The sequence below is a fragment of the Mustela lutreola genome, chromosome 10, assembly GCF_030435805.1.
Source record: "Mustela lutreola isolate mMusLut2 chromosome 10, mMusLut2.pri, whole genome shotgun sequence".
In the NCBI taxonomy this organism is placed as follows: Eukaryota; Metazoa; Chordata; class Mammalia; order Carnivora; family Mustelidae; genus Mustela; species Mustela lutreola.
In genome coordinates, this window is record NC_081299.1 from 64782809 (window position 1) to 64799414 (window position 16606).

A 16606-nucleotide genomic window follows, 5' to 3' on the forward strand; every position below is an offset into this window, starting at 1 on the left:
CATTCATACACACACACACACACACACACACACATATATATATATATATAAAACAATTATAAGTTACATAATAATATGTATTAGACCAACATATTCACAGCACAATGTACTTAAAGAACTGGTGGAAGTCTTTGGGTTTGTTTTGGTTTTTGGTTTTTTGGGGGGTGTATAAGCATCTGGTACCAGCTGGATTTACATAAAATTTTAAAATCACAAGGTGGAATAAAAATATTTGTTTACCTCTTGTATTGACACAACTACCTTATAATTTCATTATACTTGTACTATTAACTTTACACTTTGTACAGCTATTGTTATCTTCGTTGTACTCCTCCTATGAATATTTAGAGTATAAATTATATTCATATATATGATTATATTTATTATTGATCAAAACCCCTCTGAAACAGGTATTTGTACCAATTTATGGATGGCATAACCAAAACTTGGAAAGGTTAAACACTGGCAGAATGTTCTTGCCATTAATTTTTTCCATAATACGATTATTTATACATCCTAATCTACGTGTAATATTGAGCTTAGTTTGTATACACTAGGAAAATTAGCTTATATCTAAAATTCAGAAATGACCAAAAACCTAAATGAAGCCTTAATTTCCTGTCTTATTTTTAAATAGCAGAATAGTAATAAAATTATCCTATTTAACAACTCTCCCTATTCACCTACTAGTACAAATACTAATTCAAAAACAGAATGCAACAGAAGAGAAATAATATCTTTTTTTTCTTGAATGGACCATAAACAATATTTTAAATAAAACATTTGTCATTCATAATTAAAGAGGAATTCTGATAGCCTCCAACAACTGTACAAAAACACTTGCCCCTTTCCAAAGTCTTCATTGTGTATTTTCTCAATGTATATTTAACAAGAAGTGTAATTTTTTTTTTAAGATTTTATTTGATAGTGAGACAGAGAGGGACAGAGTAAGCATATGAATGGTAGGAAGGGGCAGAGGGAGCAGGGAGCCTGACACTGGGCTCGATTCTAGGACCCCAAGTTCATGAACTGAGACAAAGGCAGACACAACCAACTGAGCCACCCACATGCCCCAAAATGTAATTTTGAATGCATTTCAAAGGATATTTTCTTTTGCATTAAGGTTTCACCAACAATCCTGAAAATACAGTCAGGCCTCTGTAAGAAAAGTTATCACTTTTCTCTTTTCAGAGTCTCTCCTGGTACCGGGAAACTGGCAAATTACTCAACCTATTCAAGAAATTTAGCTGTTGGGACGCCTGGGTGGCTCAGTTGGTTAAGCAGCTGCCTTCGGCTCAGGTCATGATCCCAGCGTCCTGGGATCGAGTCCCACATCGGGCTCCTTGCTCAGCAGGGAGCCTGCTTCTCCCTCTGCCTCTGCTTGCCATTCTGTCTGTCTGTGCTCGCTCTCTCTCCCTCTGATAAATAAATAAAAATCTTAAAAAAAAAAATTTAGCTGTTAAGGAGAGAAAGTAAACAGAAAAATAGCTGAAAAAGTATATAGAGTATGAGATGATTTTTAAATCAGGAAAGACTGAAACGTGTAAATGCTGATGGGAAAGGGCTACTGGAAAGGCTGATTCTGAAAAGTAAGAGTAATAACAAATAGAGCAAGGTTCCTAAAAGAAAGTTAAGAGGGAATGGAGCTCAACTCAATGGCGGAAGGCTTAGCCTCAGGCAGGAAAAAAAGAGATCACTCCATTTACTTAAAGATCATTTATCATCATCACCATCATTTCGAATTAAAAGTTTACTACTTATAAAATATTAACTGCTAGTGCCTCTGTATATATTATAACTCTCTTTTTATAAATGAGGAAACAAAACCTCAAGGTTAAGTAACTTGCCAAGGTTTCAAGTGGTAGATCTGAACCCAACTAAGCCTCTCTGACTCCCAAGAGCATAATCAGAAGGCTACACTCTCACAAACTACAGGTACAGATGCAGATAAGTTATGTGGCAGGATGTTGACTGAGTTAGTTCTCCTCTGCTACCTTCTATTTTCTCATGCAGCAGAAAGCAAGATCACCTGTAAAGTGAGGGCCTGGTGGCTTAGCAAGAGTTAAAGAGATCTTAAATAGTCACAAAGAAAAACTGACTAGGGAAATATGGCAGGTCCAGGCCACCCAAGAGGCCCCACTTTGTAACTGGAAATCATTAATTTATAGTGGTACCAGTATGCAGAAGTATGTGATTTCTTTTCAGTTGTAACAAAGGAAAAACAATGGGAGAGGAGAAGAAAAAATGTGGCAAGAGAGCTATGTTCTTAAAGATCAGGTAATCTAAGCCAGATAAGAAAAGGAGACAAGGGGACACCGTGGTGGCACGGTGGTTGGGCGGTCAACGCCTAGTTTCGGCTCATGTTGTGATTTCAGTGTCGTGAGACTGAGCCCTGCATCAGGCTCTAGGCTCAGTGTGGAATCTGCTTGGGAATCTCACTCCCTCTCCTCTGCCCCTCCCCTGCTATGTGCCTGCTCTCCCTCTCTTGCTCTTGTTTCTCTAAAATTAATAAATAAGTCTCTAAAGATTTTATTTATTTATTTGACAGACAGATATCAGAAGTAGGCAGAGAGGCAGGCAGAGAGAGGGGAGGAAGCAGGTTCCCTGCTGAGCAGAGAATAAATAAGTCTTTCAAGAAAAAAATAAAGACAAGGATAAAGGCAAATATGGAAAAATTAGAGTTGTTAAGGGAATAAAAAAACTTTGTACATTCTTTCATGTACTTATTTTCCAATTATCAGTTGCCTTTCTATTCTGCAACAATTACGAGGGAAGGAAAACAAAAGGAAAGGCATAAACAAATACACTGCAAACACATCTCAAATGTTATGGAAAAGTAACAGGTTCATAAATATTCTCATAATTAATTGAGACACGGGAGATACAAGAAAAAAGTCTAATGGTGAAAGGGAGCAAAATGGTCGAAAGAACCAAAAGCAAGACATGAATTTTATTTTATTTTTTTTAGAAGTAACTCTTTGAAACTTAAAGTAACTTACAAAACCATGGAAAACTTATCTTGTTTAAAATGTTTCAAAGATTCCTGGGCCTACATTTAGGGGTCATGTAACTAAAATACAAATAGGGAAGAAAATGGGTAGTAGATTAAAGTGTGTTTCTCCTGGGGAAATGGACCCAACCAAATCTAACTTACCTTTATAATATGTGGTGTCTAAGACTTGGCCAAACTTACAGTGAGTACTCAACAGATAATTGCTGAACTGAATTAAGCCAGAGCAAAGAAACAGGAGCCCAGACTGCATGTTTTCTAATAAAAATTATTTTAAAGGGTCATTATTACTGATGCACCAGCTTTAAGCAAAGGTAACTACCGTAGCACTGAAATACTTAGGAAGTCTTAATTTACTGTTCCAGTGACCAACGAGAGTTTCACATACTCTTTTTTTTTTTAAGATTTTATTTATTTATTTGACAGAGAGATCACAAGTAGGCAGAGAGGCAGGCAGAGAGAGAGAGAGAGAAAGGAGGAAGCAGGCTGAGCATAGAACCCAATGCAGGGCTTGATCCCAGGACCCTGAGCTCATGACCTGAGTCTAAGGCAGAGGCTCAACCCACTGAACCACCCTGGCGCTCTCACATACTCTTCAGAACACTTAGTAAGTCAATATTAGATGCAGGTCTTACACAATCATTATTTTTTATATGATTACAAGCATGATTAACAAGGTACTATAATTTTTCTACTCTCTTAAGGTACTTAAATTAATTAGTTAAATCTGGGACTCTGAACACATATAAATTACTATGTCTAGAAATGAAAAAATAGTATCTATTTATGTCTAGGAATGAAAAAATAGTATCTATTTATGTCTAGGAATGAAAAAATAATATCTATTTCTAACAACCCCTAAATGTAGGCCCAGGAATCTTTGAAACATTTTAAACAAGATAAGTTTTCCATGGTTTTGTAAGTTACATTAAGTTTCAAAGAGTTACTTCTAAAAAAAATAAAATAAAATTCATATCTAAGGTCTTATTTCTAACAAACTAGAAACAAACAAAAGAAAAAAATCAAAATTATCAGGCACCAAAATCCTCTAAATCACCCAAAGTATGAAATATTCATGCAATTATAAGAAGTACTGATAGTTCCCTTAAACTAGATTTGCAAAACACTTATAAAATACCTGAATAAAATGTAAACTATGGAAGATTCTCAAAAAGAACCAGTCATTTACATTTTTAGCCCCTTGTTATGATTTATACTATAAAGTCAGAATATTAAGTCTATAATAAATTTCAGAACATGAAAAGTTTTAAAGAAATCACATTCAAAACTAATGAAAATGTACTCACCAATAAAGTATCTGACATCTTAAATTTTTTTCTCAAACTATATACCAAATTTAACCAAAATGTTAGTTTTTATGATATCTGAGACTTTCATTTTTCCAATATCAGACTCTGAATGGGGAAGGCGGGGGATGGGGCAAACAATGACATAGAACTTTGATGATCTTGGCAAACACTTTTTCTTACCAGCTTAATTAATATTTCATAAGTGTTTATCATCATTTCACACTGACCTTCAAGTGCAGATGACACCTAACATTTCATATTTCTTTCTTTTGACAAAAGGAAATCTTCCAGAAAAATAAATAAATCTGAGAGTATTGGACACATAAAAATATAGATGACTTGCAATAGTTACATATAATACACCACATTTTATTAAAGCAGGTGACCTATCTGTTTATGTATCTCCAGCAACCAGCACTCTGCTAGCATGAAGCAGGCACAAGAGACACTTGCTTAATTAGTAAGTATCAGTTGATGGAAATCCACCCCACAGATGGATTAGATCATTTAAAATTCTTAAGAAAGTTTTTTTTTTTTTAATGTTTCAACTGATTTAAATACTTTAAGAGAGGCACCTGGGTGGCTCAGTGGGTTAAGCCTCTGCCTTCAGCTCAGGGTCCTGAGATCGAGCCCCGCATCAGACTCTCTGCTTGGCGGGGAGCCTGCTTCCCCCTCTCTCTCTGCCTGACTCTCTGCCTACTTGTGATCTCTGTATGTCAAATAAATAAATAAAATCTTAAAAAAAAATTAAATTAAAAAAATAAACTACAGGGGCGCCTGGGTGGCTCAGTGGGTTAAGCCGCTGCCTTCGGCTCAGGTCATGATCTCAGGGTCCTGGGATTGAGTCCCACGTCAGGCTCTCTGCTCAGCAGGGGGCCTGCTTCCCTTCCTCTCTCTCTGTGATCTCTTCCCTTCCTCTCTCCTACTGTGATCTCTCTCTGTCAAATAAATAAATAAAATCTTTAAAATAAATAAATAAAATAAATAAATAAACTACTTTAAGAATAAATTCTATCTAACATTTAACAAAATATATTTGTTAGCTTTCACTGAAAATTTATATATACAAAGAGTGAAGAAAACTGTATCTGATAATTTACAAATCCTTATTAGTTCTCTTCAAAAGTATGGCCAAATTAATAAAAATATGATCAAAGTACAACATATTTTTGTAAAACCACTTCTTACATCTGCTATTTGGACTGGCCCTTTAAAATTCTGGGCCATCTAATAGCTTATAAACAAAATAAGCATTTCTTATTATTATTGTAGATTTAGAACAGAGTTCTGTTTAATAAATGTCAGAAGACATCTTACTAAATTCCAAAGTAAAGATGAGTGCTCATATTAAAGAGGCAAAATGAAAAAAAGAGAAAATACATAATGTGAAGTTTAGAAGTTTTTCCCCTAATAATAAATGAATTTGTAACAAAAATGTTTTAATAGAAAAACCAACCTGAAATTTCCCCTTTTAAGTTGAATCATTAAAAAAAATTTTTTTTGATCTCAGCATTAAATGCTTTAGATGGGTTCTAAAACTATATATTGCAAGGTTTCCAAACCTGGCTGAATATTAAAATCACTTAGGTTTAAAACAGAGAGAGATAAATGAGACTCCACAGACTATTTAAATCAGAATCTCTAGGGCAAAGCTAGGCATTCATATATTTTTCAAACATTCTAAGTGATTCTAATGTGTAGCCACATTTGAGAATCAATCCTATAAGAAATAAGGATTCATTAGGAATTACCAGTATTAGAAAAGAAATTGCTACTCCAAATTGAGCTAAATGAATGTTAACATAACATTAACTGTTAACAACTTAAGGGCAAAGATAATGTATAACTGCAATATAATTTTTAAAAATTATTTGTGAGCTAAGTGTTTTAAATCTTCATAAATCAAGAAAGCAAACAATCTGCACCATGTACCAGAAGTAATATTTCTAGCAAACTATGTGAGAACAGGTAACAACATCCTCTTGTGTTCCACACCCATTCCCTGGATCACTAATCTTGCTGTTTGCTTTTGAATGAATGTAAATGAAGCTTTCTAAACATCTCAAAAAATTTCAGTAAGTATTTGATAGTATGAGCCCTCACTCTCTTTATATTTAAACAAATTCCTATGCCTATGTTTTTTCTGATAAAAATAATAATAGTAATAATGATAATACCTATCTGTTTAAATTAAACACACACAATTTTATTTAACTACAAACTATAAGAATTTTTACTCAAATGGATTTGATTGGAAACCTTCCAAAGGCAAAGTACAATTTAGTTAGAAAAAATTAGCTTGCATATTAAAAATAGAAACATCATTTACTTTTCATAGCTAAGAGGAAAAATTACCATGCCAAGAAAATCAGTATTTACAGAGTGTGTCCTTATATAAACTATTTAAAGTGTTCTGTGATCTTTTCTTTTACCACTTCTTTGGCTACAGTTGGCCTGTTTTACCTTCAGTAAATCATTAAAACATCATCTAGGTGCTGTTAACTTACTGGTCTTTAATACTAATCACAAAATCCCTAACATAGTAACAAAATCTCCAGAGAAATGTTAGTGTAACTGACATTTCTCTTAAACCAGAAGCTCATTTTCACTTGTGTTAAGAGAAATTATACTTTCAAATCCTAACCATAGAATGAACTTGTGATGATCAGATCTTAATAAATACTTGAATTTTATTAGAATCAAGAGAAATAAAACTTATTCTCCGCTCCTATTCCACTCCTTTAAAAAGAAAAAAAAAGACACTTATCTTTAAATCCTGCCTCTCAGCTGTGTAGAATTAGTTTTTTTTTTGTGTATATGAGTTTTTAGAGAATGAGCAATCACAGTGGATTATCTCTACTGCTGATGTTCAATGTAAGAAAGAGAAGAGGTGAAGAGACTTTTTAAAAGAAGAAATGAAATGAAATGATTTATTAGAATAGAAGAATGACATCCAGCAAAAGACCTTTCTTTCATCCTGTTTTTCTCTTTTCTTGCCACACTTCCTGACCACACAGGCACACAAACCAAGAGTTTTACTGCTATCTGATATACCAAAGATGGTACAGCCTACAGACTGCTTATTTCAATACTGAATACACCTTGAATTTCTAAAAATTTAGAAACTAGGACCACCTTCAGCACATTCTACAATCCATTTTTAACATATCAAAAATTTCAAAGGGTCCTTAGACTGAACACAATAACTCAACAAATACGAAAGAAGCAGTTAAATCACTGCGATGATGACTCTAATGCAGAGACTGAATGACACCTTTTTTAAAATACAGGAAGCCCTTCTCCCTCCCCATGTGGCCCAGGTAGCCTCCCAGAACGGTGTCCCAGCCACCACTAGCTCTTTGGCCAAGAACAACAGACCCAGGGCCCCATGGGCAAGAGGCTCCAGCAGAAGCTGATGACCTTCATGATGTCTGGTGATAAAGGAATTTCTGCCTTCCCTGAATCAGACAACCTTTTCAAATGGATGGGGACCTCATGGAGTAGCTGGCGCAGTATATGAAAACCTGAGGTACATGCTCTCCCTGGAGTTCGCCAGTGGCTACCCTTACAAAGACCCACACGGTGAAGCTTCTCACACCCCGCTACCACCCCAGTGCGACACCCAGGGTAACATCTGCCTGGACATCCTGAAGGACAAGTGATCTATCCTGTATGATGTCAGGACCATCCTCTTGTCCATCCGAAGACTGCTAGGAGAACCCAACATTGATAGACCTTTGAACATACGTGCTGCTGAGCTCTGGAAAAATACCACAACCTTTAAGAAGTATCTGCAAGAGGGGTGCCTGGGTGGCTCAGTGGGTTAGGCCTCTGCCTTCGGCTCAGGTCGTGATCTCAGGGTGCTGGGATCGAACTCCACATTGGGCTCTCTGCTCAGCAGAAGCCTGCTTCCCCCTCTATCTCTACTGCTGCTCTGCCTACTTGCAATCTCTATCTCTGTCCAATAAATAAATTAAATCTTTAAAAAAAAGGGGGGGGGCGCCTGGGTGGCTCAGTGGGTTAAAGCCTCTGCCTTCGGCTCAGGTCATGATCCCAGAGTCCTGGGATCGAGCCCCGAATCGGGCTCTTTGCTCAGCAGGGAGCCTGCTTCCCCTCTCTGTCTCAGCCTGCCTCTCTGCCTACTTGTGACCTCTGTCAAATAAAAAAAAAAAAAAAAAAAAAAAAAAAGGAAGTATCTGCAAGAAACCTACTCAAACCAAGCCTCCACCAAGATCACTGTCTAGGCTCTCTCCTTGTGTTGCCTTTTTATTTTTTCTTTAGGTGGTCAGTCCTTTTCTTCATTCCTGTCTAGGACTCTGTAGCTTAAGCTGTGGTGTCATTTTTCTTCTTCTTCTTCTTTAAGATTTCATTTATTTATTTATTTATTTATTTGAGAGAGAGGGAGAGAGAGAGAGAGCGCGCGCACGCGCGCGCTAGAGAGGGAACACAAGTATGGGGAATGGGAGAGGGAAAGAGAAGCAGAATACCTGCTTGAGACTCGATCCCAGGACTTTACAACCATGACTGGAGCTGAAGGCAGATACCTAACCAACTGAGCCACCCAGGTGTCCCCCATTTCTGTTTTTTAAATTAAGTCTCTGGTTGAGCCTTCTGGTGAATATATTAATACACTGGATTTTTTTTTTTTTCAAAAAATAAAACACAAAATAAAATACAGTAAGCCCTACAAAAAACAGCTACAAACAATAAACCAGAATTTTTAAAAAATGTGTATCTCTACTAAGATCTTCCAGGATATACATACGGATTAAAGACCACGGTACTAATAAACACAAAATATTTTTAAATGTTTTTCAAACGTGTAGAATACTACCTAGTAAGACTTAAACAGAACTCTTCAATTACTAATGTAATTAGTAATTGTGCTTCTGATGTAAGCTGCAAAACACAAGCAATGGTGTAAAAGGACCTAGAGTGTATAGCAAGTATAGGTGCCACAGAATTAGAATATTAGAGCTGGAAGGTGCCACCTCAAGGATAAGTGTAACCTCTTCATCTCATAATTGAAGAAAATGAAGTTCAAGGTGATTAAGGGACTTCCTGATTGACCAGCTAAGGGTTGAGAACCATACCAATGTCTCCTGGTTCAACATCCTTGTGTTCTTCCCTCCTTAGCACCACAGAAAATGAAGATCTGGGGGTGGGGAGGTTCTTTATTAAATCCCTTAATACATCTTTATGAGAATAAATTGTATGTTAAAGATATTTTCAACTTACACAACAAAGACCAGAAAATATACATCAGAAATAAGGTCCCCATAATTCAAACATTAAGAAATAGTTACCACTTTTTTTTAATCTTTTAGGTCAAATATATTTTAATAAGGTATTATATGCTGTAATTCAAAAAAGCAGGTGAATATATTACCAAGAAATTTCTTATTCCATGATAAAACATCTCACTATTCTAATGGAAGTTTCATTTCTAAAAGAGCTCTGGAAAGATTTATAACAAGGGAATTAATTATGTAAAAAGTTATTTGCTTTAAAAATTGCCAATATTATCCTTTAGAAACCTTTAAGAGCCAAAGAAAATCTTTAAAATTATTTCATTTACCAAAAAAGTCATCTACTACATGAAATAAAATATCAAGCTTGGCAAATATTTTTATATGGCCCCAAAAGTCTCTGTTTATGTGTGCATTAAAAATACAACAGGGCCACCACATACCCAATTAGACTGGTTAAAATTTAAAAACCTGACAATACCAAATTCTGTTGAGGACAGATAAAGAGCAACAGAACTCTCATTCATTTCTGATAGGAATACAAAATGCTACAGCCACTCTGGAAGACAGTTTGGCAGTTTCTTAGAAAACTAAACACATTGTTACCATAAGACCCAGCAAGTACATATTTAGGTATACTCCCAACTGATTTGAAAACTTACATCTACACAAAACCTGCAAATGCAATGTTTATAGCAATCTTATTCATAATCACCAAAATCTGGAAACAATCAACATGTCCTCCAATAGGTAAATAAACAAACTATGACATATCCATAAAATGAAATATTATGGAGAAATAAAATTACATGGGTCATTAGCATAATGGCTCTACTTCTACTCATTTTATATACAACTGATCAAGAATACAAGTTGGACCCAAAATACCAAATGGTCTATCATGGCATCTTCTGACAGCCTACACTGCTCAATAACCTCTATTCTGGAAGACATCCTTCCAAAAAGCATTGGCCAAAGCAGACTTTTCTTCCCCACCTCCAAATATTAACTCTACCCTAGACCAATAATAATTTTGCAAGGGATGAAAACATGACCCAGGGAAGTCAATCTACTGTACAGTCAAGAACCTGGATTTTGTTACAGAATGTGACGAGTATCTGAGAAGAAAAGTCAAGTAGAAAGTTGGGACCAGGGCAAGAACAGTGGAAAGTCACTGCTATTTGCAAACTGAAATTATGCAGGAAAAGTGAACAGAAAACATCAGTAAAGAAAGAAAAACTAATCTGTTAGTGCATAAGAGAAGCATAGGTTAGAGAGTCTCATCTTAAATACCAAAAGGTTGTAATTTCACAAGGCCTGGCCAGGCTTTATTTCCTGATCTTGAATATTCATAAGATTGCCTACTATTTATTTAAAATAAGCCTTTTTTATATTTGATATACTGTGAATGGATTTTCAGATTCATGCAACCAATAAGCACTTACTAAAACAAGCTCTAACTTGACTTTGTTTATTCCCCTTGCCAGTTTTAAAAAACCTACAGTTCCTTACTAGTTACTGGATTTCAATACCCTTGTATTCAAATTGAATACCATTTGAAGTATCCCACAATGGCTTTCAGAGGGAATTGTTTAAAGATTACGTCAGTATTTTTTTAATCCACATATTTATAGCCTTCAAAAAATTACGGTTTTTTTCTTCCCTAAAGACTATAGATTTCTTGTGGCAAGAAACCCTCAAAGATGGGTCTTTTTAATTGGTTCCTAATACCTGTTTTTCTAAATCTACTCTGTAAAACTCCCGAGTTTCCTCAAGAATTCAGGAAGATGAACACAATGAACTATATTGTGATCAGTATTATAAAAGTTGCACAATAATCTAGACCTGTACCCCTAGGACTAATAATATATTATATGTTTATTTAAAAATTAAAAAAAATTTTTTTTAAGTTGCACAATAATCTAGAAAAAATCCTGACCACCAGTCAGATAAGGTTTACATGTTTTCCCTACTCTAGAGTTTTAGATTACCTTTTCTAAGAAACAATACACTGTAACATGTAAAAAGTTCCCCTTCTAAAGTTGCAAATACATAAAAATTTCACACTATAGAGACAAGCTAGTAAACTCTAGTTATAAACTAATACTCTGCTAGGCAGCATATCTCAAATATAGCTAAATTATTTATCTCTCAAGCTATCTATATTCAATCATTTTACAGTAACTTCAAAGACACAGGATATGTCTTGTATTTTTAACTATTTCTAGCTTCTACTCAAAATTATATGTTATACAGAAAAAGCTAAGTAATATCCTCCATTGAAAATCTTTAAGTAGGACAAACACATAGATAGGGACGCACATTTTCTTTCAAGTCCTTCAAGTCAATAAAGTTAACCTAACTAAATTCTTACTCCATATCGCTTCCTAAAGCCTACTGGCAGAACTCTGGATTGTAAAAATGTATCTGAAACTATACAAAACACTCCGGTCATACCCAACTTGTAAATTTGTCTTATAATACAATGACTTCCTCTCTTTGGGGTCTGGTATTAACAACTGAGCTATATTTTTCATACAACCACATAAAAACATTTATCTCACCACCTGAAAGTGTGTTCAGACAACCAAACTAATCATGACACACACCCTTCTTTCCCATGTCCCCCACCAACCCAATTATCTCTCCATAATTCCTAAGTTAACTATGTGAATAATTATGTAGCTTATTCAACATTTCTTCTTCTTTTTTTTTTTTTTTTAAGATTTTATTTATTTATTTGACAGGCAGAGATCACAAGCAGAGAGAGAGGGGGAAGCAGGCTGAGCAGAGAACCTGCTGCGGGCTCGATCCCAGGACCCTGGGATCATGACCTGAGCTGAAGGCAGAGGCATTAACCCACTGAGCCACCCAGGTGCCCCTTATTCAACATTTCTTTTAAAACTTAAAATCTAGTTTTTAAGTTAAAAAAAAAAAAAGGAAATCATTACAGTACTAAATTTCATATATCCAGAGTATTAAAAATCAAACTAATAGCATAAAAAAAATCTCTACTATGAAAAGCATACCAAATTTTCTCTGATATTTTCCAACCGGGATGAGGCTTAACATTTCTCCAATGATGTATCAACCAACTAGAAAGATACAATTCCTTCAAAGACCCTGAGGTCTATTGTACATGTTGCTATGATAGAGCACACAGGGACCACTCCATCAATCTTGGGAAGATTGGAAAGATTTCTCAGACTATATGATGTCTAAATTTAAACATCCTTCTCCCTTTGCAGACAGAGAAAGTAAGATAGCCAGGGAAATAGGGGTCAAGGGTAGGCTACAGCAGGTGGTCAGACTTATGAGAAACCTCAAATAAAAGAACATAATCAAGGAACTAAAGGTTTCATCTGTTTATAAAAAAAGAAGGTTTAAAAATCATGCAACAGTTCACTTGAAAGAACAGATTTACAGTATAAGGTCCACTGAGGAAACAGTACACTAGCACCACAGAAAGCAATTAAGAAAGCATTTCCAGGGACGCCTGGGTGGCTCAGTTGGTTAAGCAGCTGCCTTCGGCTCAGGTCATGATCCCAGCGTCCTGGGATCGAGTCCCACATCGGGCTCCTTGCTCCGCAGGGAGCCTGCTTCTCCCTCTGACTCTGCCTTCCACTCTGCCTGTGCTCGCTCTCGCTCGCTCTCTCTCTGACAAATAAATAAAATCTTTAAAAAAAAAAAAAAAAAAAAAAAAAAAAAAAAAAAAAAAAGAAAGCATTTCCAGTAATCAAGAAGAGATGACAGTGACCTAAATTTTAAAAAGTATAAATGAGGAGCACCTGGGTGGCTCCATCAGTTAGGCATCTGACTACTGATTTCAGCTCAGGTCTCGATCTCAGAGTAGTAGGTTCAGGCCCTGCACTGAGCTCCACACCAAGCATGGAGTCTACTTTAAAAAAAAAAAAAAAAAAAAAAAAAAAAGTGGCACTGAGAATAAAGAAATAAAGCTGAATCAGTAACACTGGTGGAAGAGGGAGTGTAGTGAAGAAGTAACTGAAGATAACTCCCTTTTTTCTAGATAGGGAAAGTGAAAGAAACTGCCAATTAAGTAAAAAGACAGTATTAAATATTGGATGTACCTGAAACAAGCAATGGCTAAGTTCAATTTTAGACATGTTCCACTAAGTTTACTATCGGGAAGGCAAATGGATATGATCTTGTAAGCAGTCTGAAGCTCAACCATAATCTGACTGGAGATATATACATTTGGAAATCCATCAAGAGAGATAGTAATTTAAGCCACAGCAGGTGTGTGAGAATATTAACAGAGTGTATACAGAATAAGAAGGAAGTAAAGAACTAAAGCATGAGCAGTACCAAAACCAAGGGGAAGGGCAGGGAAAGACACACACACACACATATACTCATATATAGAGAGAGTTATATATATATATATATTTTTTTGAGAGTTATATATTAATTTGAATTACATAAATGCCATTTTTTAATAGATAAGAAAACTAACAACCACAGAAATTAAAGACATTTACCCAGCATCATACTGCCAACTAAAAATTATAATGGAAGGGGATTGGAATACTCCTCAAATCCAGTCTACTTCTGTAAATAATTTACAAGTAAAACTTTTAATAGCATTTAAAAAAAAAAAAACATTATCCCGTCATGATTGGGGTCTTTTTTTTTTTTTTTTTAAAGAATATTTTATTTATTGGGTGCCTGGGTTGCTCAGTGGGTTAAAGCCTCTGTCTTCAGCTCAGGTCATGATCCCAGGGTCCTGGGTTCGAGCCCCACATCGGGCTCTCTGCTCATCAGGGAGCCTGCTTCCTCCTCTCTCTCTCTCTGCCTGCCTCTCTGCCTACTTGTGATCTCTGTCTGTCAAATAAATAAATAAATAAGTAATCTTTAAAAAAAAAAAAAAAGAATATTTTATTTATTTATTTTGAGAAAGAGAGCACAAGCAGAGGGGAGGAACAGAAGGGCAGGGAGAACCAGACTACCTGTTGAGTAGGGAACCTGAGTGGGACTCGATCCCAGGGCTCTGGGATCATGACCTGAACCCAAGGCAGACACTTAGTAGACTGAGCCACCCAGGTACCCCACCATGACTGGTGTCTTAAAAAAACAGTACTTATAAAATATTACACTTGGCTCATTTAACTTCACTCCTATATCCATATTGAAATGTTTATTAAGAAGATACTTTACGTGTTGACTAGTGTTCAATGGCACTTTCTACCTTCATTGCCAATAAACTATTACATAACCCTTTCTCTCCAAATGAAAGTTTAAACATAATAAAATTTCGTGCTTTTATATTCTGAGAACTGTTGGTTAAAATATTTAAAATTAAGAGGAAGGATTATTTAGAACAAGTGAAAAGAAGGAAACAACAACAACAAAAGTTGAATGAGTTCTTCAACTTAGCATAAATGGTAAAAATAGTATCAGTGAAAATAAATTTTCGCAAAACAGTTGACATTTACAAGAAACTGGATGAAACTGACAGGCATAAAAAGAGCATATTCACTCTAGCTTTCTGAAATATAGTACATCATATCTGGCCCATTCAAAAAACTTGAAGGGTCTAAGAAAAATAACTAAAACCTAGCTACATTACTGTTTCATCTCTTATGGTTACCACTTTAAACCTAGTAAATTGTTTCACATCTTCTTGTATGTTGCTTTCTCTTTTACTCATCCTCATGAACTGTATCTGAACCAGTAACCTAACTTTTACTTCTTCTCAAACCATAGAACACTCCACCAATACAACAAAACAAAGTAAGTCTCTTTTACTCTCATTCTTCAATTCAAACTGGTATTATTCCAATTTCTCTGACTTCAGTTTCTTAGGAAAAGAAATTGCTTCAACTAATTTTTAAGGTGTAAGTAAAAACTAGCCCTCGTTGTCACAAGTGTCAATAAAAAATAATTTCCAAATGGCCAATCTTCAGACTGGGAGTATCACAAGAAGAAAACATACCTAGTGCAGACCAAAATTAAATCATAAAGTTCCACTTTTAGTCATGACAGAATTAACACTGAATATCCTTCTGTCATACACAACTAGACAACCAGAGAAAATACACAAACAATTATTGTTAGACAACATGCAGTGCAGAACTCTGCTCTGCAGGAGAGAGCAAACAGATGAAATAGGCATACTCTGATCACACTTTCTTCTGCATGGAAGTACCATCAGTACTATGGAACAGGAAGCGGTCTTGCTGAGCTGAGAAAGAGAGAGAAAACTGAGTTTGGGGAAGTGAGGCAGCTGGAATTTGTAGGACAAAGAGAAAGAAGCAAAAGTGAGGAAGAAGGAAACGTGGAGTATCGGCACAGAGGTCCCCTTGTGTCTTCCACATACAAAGCTGCATGTGTAAAACATGAGATTCCACAAGATCAAGCAAAGAACAACTGTCAAGGAGTTGTAGAGAGAAAGATTATCAGTTTTCATGAGGCTAGAGTCCTTCAGGTTTCAACTAGCCAGAGGAAAGACCTTTTTAAATGAGACATCAGAAAGGCTATGCCAAACTAAGGCTAAACCAAACCTAGAATATAGGTTACTCTGTACTTCTCCCATCAGGGCAAAAGATAAAACTTAATAGAATCATGGTTATTATTAAGTAAATTAACTGCCTGTCAGAACAAATTTCAATACTTTTTAAAGAAATAGAAAACTCGGATCCTTAACATATTTCAAGCATCTACCATACAAATATTACTAGATATGTGAAAATTAAATCATAACACACTACGGAGAATTCTGCCAACTAAGAGCACCCTGAACAAACTGCCCAGTCTCTGCTCACCACTTTACAAATTTCTCTCTGTTAAAATCAGAGATTAGAGAAAAGCAGAAGCAGTTTTCCATGATAATGTAAAAGAAATAGCAGTATACAGACCTTGATGAAGACAGAAGATACAGACCTCACTGAAGAAAGAAGCAGAAAAGTCACAGATCTCATTTATTACTGACACTATAGTATCTGATGACATGAATCATCACAGAAACATATAAATGGTATAGTCTGCTTACCAATATGTAAAAACAACATTTTTGAGCC

General features: G+C 35.6%; 1 protein-coding gene and 1 pseudogene across 8 annotated transcripts in view; one reads left to right on the forward strand and one right to left on the reverse strand.

Annotated features, from left to right (window-relative positions):
* Positions 1 to 16606, reverse strand: part of ZZZ3 (zinc finger ZZ-type containing 3) — a 120327-nt gene that overhangs the window by 34959 nt on the left and 68762 nt on the right. The window lies entirely within an intron of this gene.
* LOC131809828 (ubiquitin-conjugating enzyme E2 C-like) lies at positions 7736 to 8632 on the forward strand (annotated as a pseudogene).